This window comes from Diplotaxodon limnothrissa, linkage group LG17 (genome assembly GCF_057381915.1).
Source record: "Diplotaxodon limnothrissa isolate DT_005_m linkage group LG17, D_limnothrissa_male_GT1.1, whole genome shotgun sequence".
NCBI classification, from domain to species: Eukaryota; Metazoa; Chordata; class Actinopteri; order Cichliformes; family Cichlidae; genus Diplotaxodon; species Diplotaxodon limnothrissa.
This window is the reverse complement of record NC_140612.1, coordinates 26314844-26334761: the sequence shown is the minus strand read 5'-3', so window position 1 is coordinate 26334761 and position 19918 is coordinate 26314844.

Sequence of the window (19918 nt, the reverse complement as noted above, 5' to 3'; positions counted from 1 at the left end):
CGTGTTCAGCAGTCTGATGGCCTGATGGAAAAAGCTGTCTCTCAGTCTGCTGGTACGGGACGGGATGCTGCAGAACCTCCTTCCTGATGGAAGCAGTCTGAACAGTTTATGGCTGGGGTGACTGGAGTCCTTGATGATCCTCCCCGCTTTCCTCAGGCAGCGCTTCCTGTAGATGTCTTGGAGGGAGGGAAGCTCACCTCCAATTATCCGTTCAGAGCACCGCACTACTCGCTGGAGAGCTTTGCAGTTGTAGGCGGTGCTGTTGCCATACCAGGTGGTGATGCATCCAGTGAGGATGCTCTCAATGGCACAGTGATAGAAGGTCCTGAGGATGCGGGGGCTCATGCCGAATCTTTTCAGTCTCCTGAGAAAGAAGAGGCGCTGCTGGGCCTTCTTCACTGTTTTGTTTGTGTGTACTGACCACGTAAGATCCTCAGCCAGGTGTACGCCAAGGAACCGGAAGCTGCTCACTCTCTCCACAGCAGCGCCGTTGATGGTGATGGGGGTGTGTACTTCTCTGCACCTCCGGAAGTCCACTATCAACTCCTTTGTCTTTGCGACGTTGAGGGTGAGATGGTTGTCTTGACACCAGTGGGTCAGGGCGCTGACCTCCTCCCTGTAAGCCGTCTCATCACCGTTGGTGATAAGACCCACCACTGTAGTGTCGTCCGCAAACTTCACAATGATGTTGGAGCTGTTAGTGGCTGTGCAGTCGTAGGTGTAGAGTGAGTACAGGAGAGGGCTCAGTACACACCCCTGTGGAGCACCAGTGTTCAGTGTGATGGGGGATGAGGTGATGCTGCCCAGTCTGACCACCTGGCGTCTGTCAGACAGGAAGCTAAGGATCCAGCTGCAGAGGGAGCTGCTCAGTCCTAGATCCTGCAGTTTCCTGTCCAGCTTCGAGGGAACGATGGTATTGAATGCTGAGCTGAGGTTTCAGACCAGAGTAACCGTACCTAAAAATACCAGCCCTAATCTTCATTCTTTTCTCCTTCAACCTCTGAACATATTTATAGTGAAAGAAGAAAATGTGTTGCTGTCTTTTGTTACCCAAAATAGAATTCGATTTATTCTCCAGGTGCTGTTGACATTTTTACTATCAAATGGGAATTAAAGGAGCACAAATGTTTACACTTAAAGCTTTCTTCGGTGTGCAAATACATGCCTCATTCCCTGCAAATGTTACACACCCACCATCGTACATCTGCAGGCATTCTGTCGTTAGGTACAGGCTACCTACAGAGCTTGGAGGAGGTTCAAATCCATAAGTTCAGATCTATAATAGTGACTCGCTTAATTACAGATTTGCAAAGAGAGATCACGTTGCCAAGCCTACATGTATGCCAATATAAAAATATACAGGGATATATATATATTGCTGTTTACTTTAGTGTTAGGCTGTCTGAATGTCAAGAACTTGGGTTATGGAAAGCCAGTAGTTAAATCCAAAAATACTGCCTTTTAAATAAGGTCGATACTGACTTTATTTCTGTATATAATAATTGGAGCTCTCTATCTACAGTTTAACTTTGGTTTGTTTCTCTAACACGTTCATAGCCAATGTGGATGCTGTTTAAGGCTTCAAATGACCGAAGTTAGCTCTTAAACGTTTCAGTGCGTCTGCCATTCCTTCAACATTAACATTATTTCATGGCAATCTAAGGACATGGCTTGGAAAAAAAGCCGACTGGACTTACCTGGATGACCGAGAACCTACACAGAAATTATGTAGAAGTCGTTAGTGTTCAATCCAGTTTGCAAATATTTTTGCACTTTTGCCATATATTGGTCTGTTAAGATACACCATTTTTCAAGCCCGACACAGGCTCTAAAAAAACCATTTAGGGCTTCGCTGCATCAGTCATGACCAATTTTTAAATCTGATGCTCACAAGTCCCATAACTTTGTGGAGGTGGAATACCATATTGCTTAAGTACTCCTTTGAAGTTTAATTTTAGGCTGCATGAGCGGAATAGCCAATTGAGTTAATTAACAGACAGCATGAATATAAAATGACTGGCTACTACAGAGGGTATCTGTCATGTTTTTGGCCTACATTGTCTCTTATAAAAAGCAAACCAAACGCTGACCAAACAGATACTATTTTTATCTAAACATATTCTGTCTAATAATATACAAACAGAATATCAAGAAATTGAGTTTAGAGTTTGATCTGATAATGGGCTATGCCAATACTTCAAGTAATGGACTGTAAAGTTTTGTGACTCATCAAAAGGTCAGAGAGTTTGTAGATTGCTTCCATATATAGTGGTTCATAGCTAAAAATTGCTTCTGCCACTAAAAATGACCTTTTTAGGTTTATAAATGCACAATTTAGCAAGCTGTCCCTCTAAATTTTTGCAAATGTCTTCAGCTTTTAGCTGTGTTTAAGTGACTGGTAAATATTTTATTAAGTGTGCTGGATTCCAAACTGCAGACAGAACAGTATTAGTCCAATAAGTGTATACGTATTTTGTTTCAATATTGTGAATGCAGTGTTGCATTACTCACAATCTGTATGTTCATTAAAAAAAAAAAAAAAAAAAAAATCATCACCAAACCTTACCTAATGTACTTTAACATGCCTAAAAACATAATGTATGTTTGTGGATTTATACTGGGCATCTTTTTAAAAAATAAGCTCATGATTGATCAGGTGCGTTTCTGATGTCTGGAGCTTTTTATCTTTAAATTGGATCACCTCATGACTGAGTGCTTGCAGCTGTGAAGTGGTGGGTGGGGGTCAGAGTTGGTATGTTTTGCACACTGAAGAAGCCTCAAGGCTTAGCTGAGTAACATGTGGAACACTTTTTGGGAGAGCAGTTTTTGTAGCCTCTCTTTTGGTTAGTGGGCTATGATGTAAAAATAGATTTGTTTTGTTTTAAGAGTCAAGTAGTAAATCTCCATAGGAACCCACAGTGTTTTTACCTTTTCTTATGTGTCTTCCAATCTTCTCTTTTTTCCCCTTTTGCTAATAGGGTTGATAGAAGCCCAGACATTTGATATTAGTATTTGACCTGTTAACTACCATTAGTGTCTTGGTTAAAAAGATGACATCAAGAATAACAGATGCAGATTTTTCGTCCTGCGTCAGATTGGCTACCTGTCAGAGGCGTACCCTGCCTCTCGCTCTGTGGTAGCTGGGAAAGGCTCTAGCCTCCCCACAACCCTAATAAGGATAAGACGAACAGGATGGATGGATGGATGGATGGATGGATGGACGGACATGCAGATTTTTCAGTATTCAGCCCATCACCATCAATGCATCCTTAATTTATGTTTTAATTCATTTTCAGTGCCCTCCAGCAAATTCACTTTGAAAATTACTTTTTCACCTGTAACAGTAAAGAAAATGTGCTTGAATGCTCAATGAACCATCTACTTAAAATGTTTAGCATTTTAGATTTGCATTAATTCAGGTCAGCAGTAGGTCTCTTTCATGCCTTTGTAACTGTAAAAACTGCTGTTTTCTGAGAACGTGTACATATGTATATATACAAAGGATGACCTTTTCTGCTTGCTGACTGCAATGGTGCCATGCAGTGAACATAGTTATAGTTGACTGAAGAAACTCATCACCTGGAACTAAAAACTGAGTTCAACCTGTTTTCTGGAATAGACCTCAGGGCTTGTGCATTGTGAGCTTCAACTGAAAATATGAGTGCAGAGGAGATACAATATTTTTGGCTGACATTTCAATTGAATAGATGGAAAATAGCTATAGAAATACTGAAGGTTAGTCTAAAAATACGCCAGAAAAGAACCCAAAGCTTTTTAGATGGTGTACAGGAAAGATGTTATAAAAAGCAAGGTCATGCCTAAAGCTAGTCAGTCTTCATGAAAACCTGTGTGTGAGAAATTTCCAGTTTATCCAAAGGGTTTCAAAGAAAGCGAGGAATTACTAAAATCATCAAAATCCTTTGATGAGATAGCTAATAGGGTAAGATATAGACCAAACTAAATGCCATGCATCCATAGTGCATGCACTATGTGGACCACAATCCTTGCCACTGAGCAAAGTGACATCAGAGTGAAGTCTTTCATATGTCATTTTTGCATGTCAAATTATGGTCCATTGAAGGGGTTGTTTTGTAGAGCAAACTAAACTTAAACTGGGGACACTATGATTAAACTGTGATTACTATTAAAACAGATATGAGCATGATTCAGACCAGGAACGTGCAAATGGCTATGAAAATCAAAAACATGAACACGACCTGGGCAGAATCATACGTGGAACTTGACGAGACAAGAAGGAAAGAACACAGATGATCTGACAAAGTCTGAATGAAACACACAGGAGGTGATCAGTGGAAGTGGAAACACATGAGGAAACAGCTGACAAAAAAGAACATAACGACGTCACAGGAGAAGAGAAACTAAACACAATAAAGAAAGAAACACAAGACTTTCAAAATAAAACAGGAAACATGGAGAGACGTAGACATGACAACACAGGCTTGACAACATACATAACAACTAGCACAGAAGGCCTGGGTGAAACAGACTAAACTTAAATTCATGGCCAATTAATAATAATCCAAAACTCCACATTATCTTCAAAATATAACAAAAGAGATCAAAATCAATTGAAAGCGCTGGGTCACAGACCCAGCCCCTGACACATTCATTAATCATGGGAATTGCCTGCACCTGTTATGGACAACCACGTGACGTCCATCAAAATTACCCATTCCAAAGTTCAACTGTTGAACTTCATATCTATGTCCAGGTTGGATCATCCAGTTGGACATACAAATTGTGGACCTAGATTTGTCCCAGTCCAGCCCCGGACACGACACGCAGTGAATTAATCTGAGAGGGTGCACATCCCAAATTAGCTTGCATAGACACATTAGTTGTACCGCTTCTTAATGATGGTATCTTAGCTAACAACCCCAACTACCAGATACAACTTGTAATTGGCTAAAAATCACTACTGGTGAGAGGGACGTTGCTAGCTGTCAGTTTTTTCAGGTGATGTTGAAATCCCCATATTCCGACACTTCAAATGCTTCAGGAGCTCTCTCCGCTCAGTACAGCAACTGTTAATATAGAGCGTTATTAAATTTATTACTAATGCAATTATATGGCACATTGACTTCTGAGGAAATTTTAGATGGCACTCATCATCAAAAAGGTTGCCTACCCCTGGTTTAAAAGAACGAGTTCCACTAAAACGGGAGATGCATGTGTATTTATTTTGCTCATCAAGGAGGAAATGGCTCACTAATGTAAACAAGTGCAGGAAAAAGGATTCCTCTCAGTTATGGTTATGTAGAAAACCGCACATGTTCCTTTTCATAATGGACCTTTTTTTTTTTTTTTCCTGAAGCTCCTTCTGCTCTGCTCTCACCTTTTCAGTCTGGCTGATGCCATGATTGCAGCAAAGAAAGAACACAGCTGAGGCAGATTTGAATCTTTTCTCCAACGACAAGGATATTCTTGCCCTTTCACTCTGGTCAATTATCCTTTTTTATGTAACTGAATCAAATTACAACAAAGGGGATCAAAATGAGTCTCTTCCCTGCAAATTACAGAGCATGACAAAATTTGAGCAGAAATGTGGGATGAACTCGCTGGAATTAATCAGAATTTATCATTGTCACTGTCACACTTGCGTAGGCACTCTAACACTCAGAAGCTGAGCTCAGTCTCTGTCAGAAGTTTGAAAAGGGCCCCTTTGGATATTTGAGGACAGATTTAAACCATTAGACTGGGAATCGGAAAAGCTGTATCCCATTTGTAAAAAGAATCACTTAGAACAAAAACACTTTAGCATTTATTATTAATGCAGACGTTTCTGTATCTTATATCAAATATCCACCAAACGTCCTTTCAGCCCAATGCCTTATATTTAATGATGTTTTCCATTGTGGCTACAAAAAGGCCAAAAAAATATATCATATGTATTTCACAATATCTATAAGGCCCTCTGATAATTTGACATCAATTTAATCAGGATTAAAAGATAAAGCAGTGTATGCAGTGACCGTGATTAGTGAGTGGCATGGATGAGCTGAATGTCCTTGTTCATCCATTATAAAATCTCATTTAGTGTCTCTGCGTGTGGTCAGTGTCTAGTTAAATGCTTCATATACAATAATGATTAGGGTAGCTTAGGATGAGCTGTGTCTTGCATAGAAAGTGGGTAAGAGCAGGCGGCAGCAGCAGGGGGAGGAAGACAAAAAGCTACAGTCAATATAAACAGTTTGCAGCAGGCCTCACAGTCTGCACAGGAAGCTACAGAAACGCACTTTGTCAGTTGTTTCCAGCCTAATGTTTTCAGACTAAATCACTATGTGTGTAGTCTCCTATAATTACTGTTGCTCTGTGGTAGCTTTACAGTGCTACATGTCAGTAGGACTTTTGAAGTTCATTAAACCAAAGGCACCGACGCACTGTGAAATTGAGCACAAGCTCAATTGTGACATGGATCTAATAAGCCTTGTTGAGACATGATGTCTGGTGCATGTAGATTGTACACTTAATAATACTTACTAAATCATGGGCTACAGTGCACACCTGCAGTTCCTCCTTGTGCACATTGTGAGACAGTCATCTTAATATTTTGACTTTTCACTTGATTTGACTTTGCAAGATAAGTCCAACATTTTGGAGCCACATTCGTCTTGCAGGATATGACAAGCTAATTCATGGCCAGAATAGAAAAAAGACAAGACAGATTAGATGAGGATGCTAAACAAACGTCTGTGAAGGTTCTCGGCCATCCAGATCATGCCAGTCTCAAGAGCTTGAAATAAGGCGACTGGGCTTCTTTAAGTTATTTGCAGGCGTTTCATTGCTCATCCATGAGACTTTTCTATTTCTAAACCAAAAGGTGGAGACTCCCAGGCATTTAAAACCTACTGGAGCTTTTCTTGTAGGAGGTAACCCACTATTACTCATGTGGGTCATTACATGAGCCAAGTTGTGAAAAAAGGCGTGGGTAATTACCGCCTAGAGTTTTGGATAAACCCACTGCGAGGCTTTGTCTCACCTTTATAGGTCGCCCTATCATGTGACCTATAAAGGTCATCTGATGCAATTTATGAATGGGGGAGGCAGTGCCTGGGAAGGGATCTCAAGAGTGCATTGTATGGGACTGACAACAGGTGTTTCTAGCTGTTAGGATGCTAATCATAAGTTTAATTGCAAAAATGAAGACAACAATGATAAACATGAGGGGTAAGAAGAAAGTAAGGTCAGTGGTGGCTGCAATGCAAATGACAACATGAACCAGCATCTGGAGGGGTGTACACAGAATGGTTAAACGATGCTTATTTCAGCGCTGTGTGACGGTCTTAACATATGTACCCTCATTAGCTTTCTTGTTGTCCCTGCCAACAAACTTACAGGTAGAAACTCTGCATGAAAAAAAGAAAGTGGGGGGTCCATAACAGAGAGTAGCAATGTGGTCATCAATTAATTAATTTTTTTACAGCAAAAATTGTGCTAATTCTTTGGATCTGAGGTTTTGCGGTCTGTGAAGATCAACTGTGTTGCTTGCATAGCTCTCTCTTAATGTTTCCTGTTTTTATATGACAGAGTTTGTCCCGATAGAGTTAAAAACCAATCTGTATGTATTGTAAGGCAAGCACCGATGATCGATTTTGCATAGGTATAGCTCATCTTGTTACCTGTTGGCTGATTACAGCAATGTTTATTTCCCTGGTTGTTGGCAAATAATCCCCTCTAATATATCCTCTCTAGCTTCATTAACTTGCTCATTTCCAATCAAGATAAGGGAAATTACACTGAGAGAACAAAACAATACAAACAAAGAGCCACTGAAAAGCATTGTCCTTGGTCTTGTGGTTTAGTTATCAGTGTGTAAAACTTAAAATATACCAGTTATGTGTGTATGTATGACTTTTTGAAGCATCAAGATCAATTCAGTGTATATTGTATCTTCTTCACAGTGGAGCAGATGTACCATACCTTTACTGATATTACCAAACAAAAGCATTTAGTATTAATTACTAATTTGTTTGGCTGTGATTCCCTAAATTTCTTAGTTTGAGTGAAAAAAAAGTAAGTGAAGAATGTCTGCTGGTTTTTAATGTGTTGCTATAAGAGCAATGGTCCAAACTGAGTGCCAAGTAAAGTAAACAGAGCAGTAATGCTAAATCTGGCCCAGGGTCTAAATGGACTGTTTTTAGAGACCATTTAGCTTTTATCTCGGTATGTTTCTCCACTGTAGATGATGTCATTTTAGCTATGGACTGAATAATGTCTAAACACTGTGTTCAAGTTTGACAGTCCGTAAAAAAAATGAGCTGCTAAGTCAATAAGTTGATCAACACAAGTGTTAAAGTGGGTTAACAGCCGGTCTTTGCTAACTTAAATTGAAAAGCTGCAGACTGACTGTGGCTCTAATAGCTCTTATTGAGTGCATAGAACTTCTGCATACCAATGAAATGATTCTCGGTACTGCTACATTTTGCTAAAAGTTTGGTTGTATGTATTAACAGTTTGTGTATTATGTCTAGTAATGTTCTATAATCTTGTTTGGAGCAGAACTGCCACAAAATTAATCAGTGAGGGCTGAAAGGCACTGAAATACTCAGTGACACATTATCTTGGCCTCTTTGGGTGACTGTGGGCACACCACTTGGGGTGTATGTGTGTATGTGCGCTTGTAATTCAGGTATTACAAATGTTATGGGGACAAAAATCTGTTTACACAATCATTTTATAGGAACGTGTCTTCCTAAACACATGTAAATTGTTAGATTTTATGTTAAAAGCATGTTTTACAGTTGTGTTAAGGGTTATTAATGGGCACATGTCTAATGTAATGTCAATTTGCTTGAAATGAGGTATAAATTGTGCTTAACTAGTACAAACTCTTAGATGTAAAAGCTAGTGTCAAACTATAGTGGGCTGTCCACAATTTACAAATCAAGATGATGCCCAGAAACGTCCTAATATCTTCATCCTTTGAATTCATTATAGCTTTAAATTTTTATATGGTGGGTTCTGTTCTATTCAGCAGCAGTTCACCATATCTCGGGTATCTTTCTGTTATCTGGTTTCACTTACACTGACCATCAGGATAAATGGTCATAAGAAGCTGGTTATCAACTCACTACGTTAACCTTCAGTGTGCATTTCCATGGATAGGATGTTGCTGGCAACATCTAACCAATCTAAAAGGAGCATTTTGTGGGTCATATGCCTCTTCTTCGACAGAAAATGCTCCCTGTGAGTGCCAGCTACTCCACAGACTTTGTCAAATGCTGATTAAAATTCTTTAGTGAACATAAAAATGCAACAGTAAGATGCAAATGTAAAAAGGAGAAGAGGAGCGTGCTGCAGCAAGTCATTAAGTGCCTGAGTAGTAAAATAAACATTTTAATTCCAGTTAATTCTTTTATCACTGAGTGTGCGCTCACTGCTGCTGCTTATTTCTAAGGTTATGGCTGCACATTAGAGCTCTCAAACTTTAAACTGGATACATTTAAACATGTAATGTTACTGTCCTACAGTCTAATAAAGAACGTGTGGGGATCGCTTTCGTTTTCCAGCATATCGATGCAAAATGAATTTGATTGAGCAGGTATTATTGGTGTGTGCATTGTGTCCTTTTAGCTGCGATAACCAGCAGTGTGAAAGAGACTCAGCAGCAGATTAGATTCAAGTATTTTAGTTTATTTTTCCTTAAATCACCAAATTAATATATCGGTATTCCCATGACAATGTGACACAGTTTGCGCTTTAGTGATGTTGGTAAGGTACGGCTGCACATATAACGCATTCCTCTACCATAGAATCGATATCACACCGAAAACATGCTGTAAATAAGAGATTCCATGAAAATGCGCTGCTTTGAGACGATTTAAACTGAAATTCCCAGCAGTTGTATTTTTAGCCTCTCACCTGCATTTTAGGGTTTGAGAGCAAATATTAAATATGGGATTTAAACAAAGCCTTGAAGCCTTTACACACCAGATGCATTCAATCTGTCTGAATATTTTGTGCATTCAAAATATTTTTTAGACTAACCCATTTTTCCATGCAGCCGTTCAGAATCAGAATCAGAATCAGAATACTTTATTGATCCCTGGGGGAAATTATTTTTTGTTACAGTGCTCCATTTTAAACCAACATTAAGACAAGACAGACAATACGCTAACTAAGAATAGTACAATATATACATATATATACATACATACATACATACATACATACATACATACATACATACATACATAAGTCACTTATAAATAAATATTTGGAAAAGAAACATGTGTAGTTGTAGCAGCAAACAGTGTGTTAAGTGGATGCGTTGTACAGGGAGATGGCCACAGGCAGGAATGATTTCCTGTGTCGTTCAGTGGTGCTTTTCGGTAATCTCAGTCTCTCACTGAACGAGCTCCTGTGACTGACCAGCATGTCATGGAGTGGGTGGGAGGTGTTATCCAACATTGTCTTTATCTTGGACAGCATCCGCCTCTCCGACACCACCTTGAGGGAGTCCAGCTCCATCCCCACAACATTGCTGGCCTTACGGATCAGTTTATTAAGTCTGTTGGCATCTGCGACCCTCAGCCTGCTCCCCCAGCATGCAACAGCATAGAGGATCGCACTGGCCACAACAGACTCATAGAAAATCCTCAGCATTTTCTGGCAGATGTTGAAGGACCTCAGTCGCCTCAAAAAATAGAGACGACTCTGGCCCTTCCTGTAAAGTGCTGTGGTGTTTTTAGCCCAGTCCAGTTTATTGTCAATGTGTACTCCAAGGTATTTATAGTCCTCCACAATGTCAACACTGACCCCCTGGATTGAAACAGGGGTCAAGTGTTTCCTGGTCTTCCTGAAGTCCACGATCAGTTCCTTGGTCTTTGCCACGTTGAGCTGCAGATGATTCTGCTCACACCACGTGACAAAGGAGTCGACCACATCCCGGTACTCTGTCTCATCATCCCTGCTGATGCATCCAACCACCGCAGAGTCATCAGAAAACTTCTGAAGATGGCAGGTCTCTGTGCAGTGGCTGAAGTCTGTGGTGTAGAGGGTGAAGAGGAAGGGGGAGAGGACAGTCCCCTGTGGTGCCCCTGTGTTGCTGATCACCTTGTCAGACACACACTGTGGGAGACGTACATATTGTGGTCTTCCTGTCAGGTAATCAACAATCCAGGACACCAGAGAAGCATCCACCTGCATCGCTGCTAACTTATCACCCAGGAGGGTCGGCCTGATGGTGTTGAAAGCACTGGAAAAGTCAAAAAACATGACCCTCACAGTGCTCGCCGGCTGGTCCAGATGGGTGTAGACACGATTGAGCAGGTAGATGATGGCGTCCTCAGTTCCGAGACGAGGCTGATAAGCGAACTGAAGGGGATCCAGGTGTGGTCTTACTATGGGTCGCAGCTGGTCCAGGATGAGCCTTTCCAGGGTCTTCATGATGTGGGAGGTCAATGCCACGGGCCTGTAATCCTGGGGGCCACTGGGACGTGGCGTCTTTGGTACAGGGACGAGGCATGATGTCTTCCACATCACCGGGACCCTCTGCAGACTCAGACTCAGCATAAACAGTTTATGAAAGACTCCACACAGCTGGGGGGCACAGGTCTTGAGGACAAGGGGACTCACTCCGTCTGGTCCAGCAGACTTGCCTGAGTGAAGTCTCCTCATTTGCATCTCAACCTGGTATTGAGTGAAGGTGATGGGTGGGGGAGGGGTGTCAGGAATCTCACAGGAGGCAACAGCGCCATGTGAAGAGAGAGGCTGGCACAGTGGTGTGGTTCTGGATTCCAGGCTGACTACAGGTGAGGTTGTGGGGGTAGGAGCAGACACTGTGGTGTCGAATCTATTGAAAAACAGATTCAACTCATTGGCTCTATTCTCACCTCCCTCAGTTCCCCTGCTGTTGGTTGGCCTGAATCCAGTGATGGTCTTCATGCCCCTCCACACCTCTCTCATGCTGTTCTGCTGGAGTTTCCACTCCAGCTTCCTCCTGTAATTGTCCTTAGCCTCTCTGATCTTGTCCTTTAGTAACACCTGGATCTTCCTCACCTCCTCTTTGTTGCCCCCTCTGAAAGCCCACACCAACCAGGTAAATTTTTGGATCCAAATAAAAAGGTTTGACCAATCAGACCAGTGCATTTTCCAACAAGTGCGCTCGTAGCTCAAAACGTGCACCAGTACTGAATATACAAATAGTAAAATAATACTATTTTCCTCAGACACACAGCTAGATGCAACTTCATGTCAACTGGCTCTCTGAACTTATTTCCCTGCTTACTTAGATGTGGTCCCAACTCTGCCAACTGAGCTCAAACTGCCCCACTGACATCCTGAAATATGTATGAAAGTGGTCGTGATGCCGCTGGATCAAACCACAGAATTCTCCCTGCTGCTGCTGCTTTCTCGTGAGAACGTCCTCCTCTTCCTTTCTTTGTTTAGAAACATCAGGATCAGCTCATCCTGGCTTGATGTGAACTTCATTTTTTACACAGTGTTTTGTTTAAAGAGAAATCCTCTGCAAAAACACATTTGATGAGTATTTATGTTAAATGGAAGTTCAGATCCAGAACATTGGTAATCTCCTCTTGTTTTATTGCGACACAAGCAACAAGTTCTGTTGACTAATGAAATTTGTAAATAATAACTACAGGATCATTCACCAAGCCCAGAAACTCATTGTTGTCAGATAAAAGAGTAGAATAACCCTTTGTCATTGTACATGTACAACAAAATTATGTAAAACATTTTTGTCAAAGAGGAATTTGAATCCATGCCTCCAGGGCAGACTGCAACCTGCACACAGCTCCTTAAACCACTTGGCCACCCTGACTAACATCTTGTGTTGACCTAACTTAAGATTAAAAAGACTCAAATGCAGACATAGCATGCAGACTGATTAATGGGATTGGGAGCCGTTTATTAAGGCTGATTCTGAGTTCAAACCAGACACACAACAAAAGAGCTCAGGGGGATCCACACACTTACCAGACACTGTGACAAAGACAGAGTGGAAGACGAGACTATTTATATACAAAGCACTAATTAGGGGAACAGGACAAAGGTGAGGGCAGAGTATTAAAATTACCACAGGTGAAGATAATCAGGGAGGAGAAGGCAATCACAAAGGAGGGAAAAGGCAGGAAGTAAAATTAGAAGTAGATACAACAGAAACTAACAGTCAAACAGGAAATGAAGGAATGAAAACAGGAACACAGAGGGAGGCATAAACGGGAACAAGGGGAAGACTACTACTGGCACTACAACTACTATCACTACGGCTACTGCTAATAATAAGAAGAATATACATGAACCAAAAACTAAGACCTCTCACTCGAATGCAGTAAACACAGGAACCAAAGACTTCATTTTACAAAGGGTCAGTCTCACTATAAAATAATAAAGGCCTCGAGCAAGTATCCAAACCTCCATGAGCATGAAACAGTAACTGGGACTCTAAACACCATAAATAAATGCTCAGGATTATATAATGGAAACAAAACAGGAGTCGAGCACTCAAAGCAACAGTAGAATAACAACAGTAGAATAACAAAAGCAATTAAATGTCTGGAACAAATGATATCTCCAAAACAACTCAAACCCTGAAAAAACAGTTGCCCACAGAAGCTAAATGATGTGTGCTCAGACCACCGAGTCACTAATTTGTGTAAATTAGATTGAGTAAAGTGATTCATGATCTGGACATGTTGAAAGCACAGACATCAGTACACATGACATTATTAATGTTAATCCATTAATAAAATATTTTTACCTTGAAAAATATTTACTTTTTTGCAGTTCAGAGTATTTTTCTTAATAAAATCAAATTATGATTCAGGGTTAAGACACTGCATGATATTTAACATACTAATGTCAACAAATTAGCCATCCTTGGTGTCAGATCTGCTAATGACTGCTTAGTTGAAAGAATCTGATTGGCTTGAGGCACAGTGTTTTGATGAAATGTTGGGTTAGGTGCGCTGTTGTTGCTACAGCAAATCTGAAACGCCAATTAATCACATTTAAATGGTGGAGAGAGTGGGGTTTTTTAAGCACAAAAGTCCAGTAGCATGCTTTCTCCAAAATATAAAACTGTCAATCAGAGCAGAAGGGAATGATATACTAAAAGCAAGGGGAGGACAGACTAAGGAGGACTAAGTACATGGCTGATTCTTGCTTTCTTTACTTTTTTCTCTTTTACACAGTGTTTTCACAACAGTGGTATTGTTTGGGTGTGCATCTTGTGTTTTGTCCATTATTTTTAGGCCATTGCGGTATTAGATGTGACATGTTCTTTGAGCATTACACAGTTTGGCAATTTATGTTATTTCTTTTGAAATATTGAGAGCATCGCTTGTCAGTTGGTTCAATCCAGTGCCAAGACCTACTTGAAAGACAGATGCCTGAAATAAATCAAATGTAACTCAGGAGCATCTTGTCTTTCAGAATCCTTCATGCATTCCCTCTTTGCAAAATCTAAATGCCTCTGACAGCATGCCAGCAGCTCTCCCTGTGATGCCTTCTTTTCAGAACATTAAACTCTGATATTTATTTTTCTTTTGATACTCCATAAAGATTATTTCACTATGCAGCTACTAGGAATTCCTATTCCAAGAATTGCAAGGCAATGTAAGTAAACAAGCCACTCTCACTTCCAAGTTCCAGCTTCCTTTTGTCAGGACTTGTACAGCTGCTGCAGTGCAAAGCACACCCTGAAGTATAATTTCATATTGTGCAGAAATTTCAGTAGAAATCGCCTAACATCTGAAACTGATGCTTTGAGACAAGAGACAAAAGTATTCTGGAGCTTTACTCCACACACCAGACAATAAAGGGGCACGCTTTAAAACAGCATAACAAGAAGGGGGTTTCCCAAACAAATGTCAATATGAGACCAGTTGGAAATGAGAAATGTTGGAAGGGAATCAATAGTGAAGCAAAAGTATTTAACTGACTTTTATAATAGTTGACAGCTGTGAAATATAGTGAAGATAAAGGCTGGATGCTTTTATGCAATAGCAGAAATTTTATTCATAATATCCAAAACATTTCAGATCCACTTTGGAGAGTTCATTGAGGTAAAATGTAAAAAAAAAAAAAAAAAAAGAAAGAAAGAAGGAAAGAAAAAAAGATGAAAAAATGCTTTTAGGTATCGCTTTACTCCACTACTAATCTCTTTTGATCAGCAGTTATATTAGAAGGAGTGACGTGGTAATCTAATCGAGAGGGTCACATAAATGGATTCTGTCAAAATCGTCTGCCTGTAACAACATGGTTTGACAGCCCGTCAGGTTTGAACACTTTGAGTTTTGGTCATGACGCATCTGTTATTCAGATCAAGGTTGACTTCCTTGGATTAGCGTCTGTCAGCTTTATTTTCAGCGACACCAAGAGGCTTCAGAGCACAGATTACTGCCAAGATGCTGATGGCCACTTGTGACTGGCTCTGGCATATTGCGTTCCTGTCTTATCTGACATAGCCGAAGCTGCTTCTTTACAAGCGCGAGACAGATCTTTCTGCAAGTGAACAATCACAGAGAGCCTTCATACATCAGTAGTTTTTGGACCACAAGTCCCATAACACTCCACTGAAACAGTTTGTTGTAGTCTCTTGAGTTTTCATTTGGGTGCAGCATTTTAAAAAATAGATTAAAGTATAACAGTACTTTACTCCCATTAAAGCTTCACAGTGCTGTAGTGTAAATCATCTTCTGGCTTAGGGCAAAAAAACATAACAGGTACTGTAAATAGAACAACCTATACAAGGGCAGCATAACTCTGTGTTTTATCATTAAACTCTGAATAACAGGAGAAAGACAGAGTAGGGGAATGGGAAGCATAATACAGAAACAATGAAGTGGAACAAATCCAACAGGCACAAGCTTTATCTCGTTCCCTTCGCCTTCCCCGCCTTTTTTCCATTTTTGCTATCTTTCTTTATCTTAATGAGCACCACAGCTTTCTATCGAGGGATGGTGCCAGTGTGATACATCACAGGCAGGACACATACAGGGGAATGAGGACAGGACAGTAGCAGGGTGAGAGTGATGCTGGCAGAGCGATTAAGAGTGCTTAAACAGGCATGCTGATTCAGAGTGTGAGCAAAAGAGCACCATCATGCTCAGAGAAATGGCAGCGGTCCTCATTCACTCCTTGATAGAAAAAAATAAATAAATAAAGAGGACTGAGAACACTCAGTGTGTGTCTGTGTGTGTGTGTGTGTGTGTGTGTGTGTGTGTGTGTGTAGCTATTTAGCCATGACTAAGTCAATTCCAAGACTGAATGCTCTGAGTGTAGGTAAAGGTGGTCACACAAAGACTAAATTAACACCTATGTGTTCACTTCAAAGACAAAAAGCATTAAACTTACACACTCACAAATACAGTTACAGAAATATATGGCAGATACTCTTGTCCATGAGCATCTGACCTGTAAAAACTGAGACCAGTGGAGTGAAAGTAACGGATTGCTGCATCGGTGTAATTTGAACAGACATACAAATCATAAATACATTTTGCATATACTGGCTTTAAATGGATGTGTAATATATTTTGTACAGTGCTTAACGCATTTACTAGATCGCACCTACTCTAAGGTTTATGCCCCAGCTGCGTTAAATGAAACAATCACTACAGCCACTGAGGAGGTTATGGTTTTCTGAGCGTTTGTGTGCATGCATGCATTTATGCATGGGTGTGTTGCATTTGGTTTTTAAACACGATATCTTCAAAAGCTTTGAATGAATTCTGGTACTATTAGCAATTTATTAAAACCTGGCTTACATCCACCATGGTTTTCAAGGTCAACTTAATGATTTATTGGTTGAAAATCGACAACACGTTGTACACGTGTACCGTCAATGTTCCCTCTAATTTTTCATGTGTCTGAGCGAACACACAAACTCCCTGAGCGATCCCTTGGACCACTGTGAGCAACATTAGACGTGTGCACTGTGGTCACGCCGGCATTGAATCCATCCAAGTTACACGGTTTATTAAAATAATCAAATTACAGCATTTACGTTTATGTTAGACTACTTTTAATTAACTGCTTTAGCCCACTTACAGTGAAAATTTTAAAAAAAAATGTTCGTGACCTGTGTAGTATGTTAACACTATTAGAAGTAAAAATAACTAGAACTCCAATTTTGAAAACACAACTTACTTTTTTTTTCTTTTTTTATATAAAGCTCTGACTTGTATCATGAGTCTGAGTCTGTGGTCTGGGAGAGAGTCCTGTAACTCTGCAAAATACAGTATATAATGACCAATGCTGGGCAATTAATTATATAGTTACTTCTTCAAAAAAGTAACTGAGTTATGCAAACAACAAAGTTTTTTGCAGCTGTTTACCTAAAAATGCAGCCAAGGCGTTTTTTTAAACAAACATTTCAAACTATTTACAGAACAATCAGCTGTTCTAGGTCAAATTTGATGCCACACAAATCATTTGTGCCACTCCAAAAAATGATTTCTGTCGACTATGAGATGAAGGAGAACAACAGCCTGACAGGCCTGACAACAGGAGATGTATCACTGCTGTAACACCTGTAACATTCAGCAGTTGCCTCATTGTTCTGACACACACAACAAAACTATTGACTACACTACACACTAACTACACAAGATTTGCGCTAAACGTGGCAAATCTCTCACATCTCAAAACACCGCCGTCACTCCTAAAACTTCCCCCTTCCTAAACAACTAAATGCCATGTTACCATATCATTTTTTGATTGGTCGACATGGTACATTTTTCCACCAATAGGAAAGGGTGGGGTTTTTTTTGTTTTGTGTTTCCTCACAGAGAGTGCTTTCGAGTTTTCCTTATAAAACGCAGTTTTTACCGTTTCTTCCCACAGTAAATATAAACAACAATAGTATTCAGGAAGAAAACCAAACATTGCATATATTTTTATCACAACTCTGGTTTTACGTGGCCTATCAACACAATTTAAAAACTGGTATAAAGTTCACACTTTTTCGGTTAATTGTTCCGTCTGTCCTGCTCACATCTCCAATGGTTGTACATGTTGCCATTAACGTGGCTTTGCTAGCTAAAACACTGGTGTCGGCACATAAGGATGCTGTCATAGCTGCGTATATACGAATGTGAATCGCATTATTGGCTGGACTATGGGATAAGGTGGCATCGTTCTAATCCCATACAGGAGCAGCCAGTCACTCACTGACTAACACTGCAAAACAGAATTGTTAAAGTTTTCATTTTCATTTCAATTCAGGTTCGATTGTTTTTTCTGTGCGCAACGCAGATTTTCTGTGCACAGAGACCTGCCAGCAGTGTGCAATTGCGCACGCGCGCAGCTTAGTGGGAACATTGTGTACCGTGTATTGTCAACATATCGGTGAAAGGATTTAAAATATCACATCAACTTTTACCTTTAACCTCCTATTATTTTATTATGGCACATGTGCAATATAGTAACAGATTATAAATGTTTAAATACATAACAATTTCAATACATGTACAAGTTTCCTGAATAAGCATATTTTTTTACTATGTGATTTTTTTACTGATGTGCGTATATTAAGTATATTAAAATGGGTTTCAAAAGGGCAAATAACAAAATATAAAAAATACAGCACCATTCCCCTAAACATACAATAGTGCCCAGAGAGTGAGCTGCCTTGCTGGGTTTGCCGTCTCTGACTGCTTCTTGTTTTTCTGTTCTTCTTTTGGTTTCTGTAACGGTGTGCACAAGGAGTATGCACAAGCTCTTTAATTGAAATGATATTTCCAAGGCGAAAACATAATTACTGTTGTTATTCATGAATTTTCTAATTTAGTGTTTTACAAAAAAGCTGAAAAAAATTAAAAAAACACATTATTATTGGTTGATTAAGATGACAAATTAAAATGAATGACTGTTATACTTGATTGATGTTTAACTTCTCAGAGAAGTCCAATTTATTTTGATAGAATTTTAAGTTTTTGTGTTTTCTGGTCTAAAAACATTTTAAGAACAGTAGTTATCATGACATCATCCATTGTTTTCTGAAGTCCTAATTTGAAGCCTCGCAGTGTCGGCTGCAGAAAAAGAAAAACAGATATGACAGTGAGGATCAGAGTGACTTGTTAAACTGTATGTTCATTACACACACTTGTCAATCATAAATTGTTAGACAAGTGTGTGTTTTCATACCAGAGATAATTCTCCATTTTGAAACACAGTATGATCAAAATTTACAAAAAAGGCTTATTTTTTTTATTCATCATGAACTTAAATGACTGACTGAGCCCACAAACCTAGCAGCAAAGTGTTTACAGAGGTAAAGTCAGAGAGCTGTTTTGCCATAGGATCACACACCTCCATAGGACTGCAACCCGTTCAGAGTTTTTTGTGCAGCCACCATAGTTGGTTGGCTGCACAATGCTGAATGCTGATTCGCTTCTTCAGTGGCTTCATTTTTCTGACTCAGGCACGTTAACGTTTTCTATTTAACAGGGAAAAACTGTAAAATCATCTTCTCTAATACTACAGCCTGAGTCTATTTAATATCACACAGCTTCTCTTGAATTTGTTCTCAGTAGCTCAATAAAACCTTATGTGCTTGACACCCTTTGAGAAACGGTCAAACCTTTTGAGAGTGACACTTGGAAACTGACATTAACAGGTTCCTGTTCTTCCAGCTCAGCTTACTTCAGTCAAAGAGTTAGCTATAATTGCTCATTGGCCTAAATTAAAATGTCAGGTCTAAAGTCAGTCTACGCTGACCCCCATGGAACAATCAGAAGTACTCACCATACAAAGTCTGAGAGCTTAGTTGCGTAACGCGGTCTCATTATTCAGAGGCAACATTGCAGCAAGTTAATAGGAGGTGACCTTTCCATTTGTTTACAGCAGACACTGTCTTATATTTTATTTTTATTCTTCATAGTTGTGCAAGCTCAAGCTCTTCAGTAGATAAAAATTGAATTATGTCTGCAAC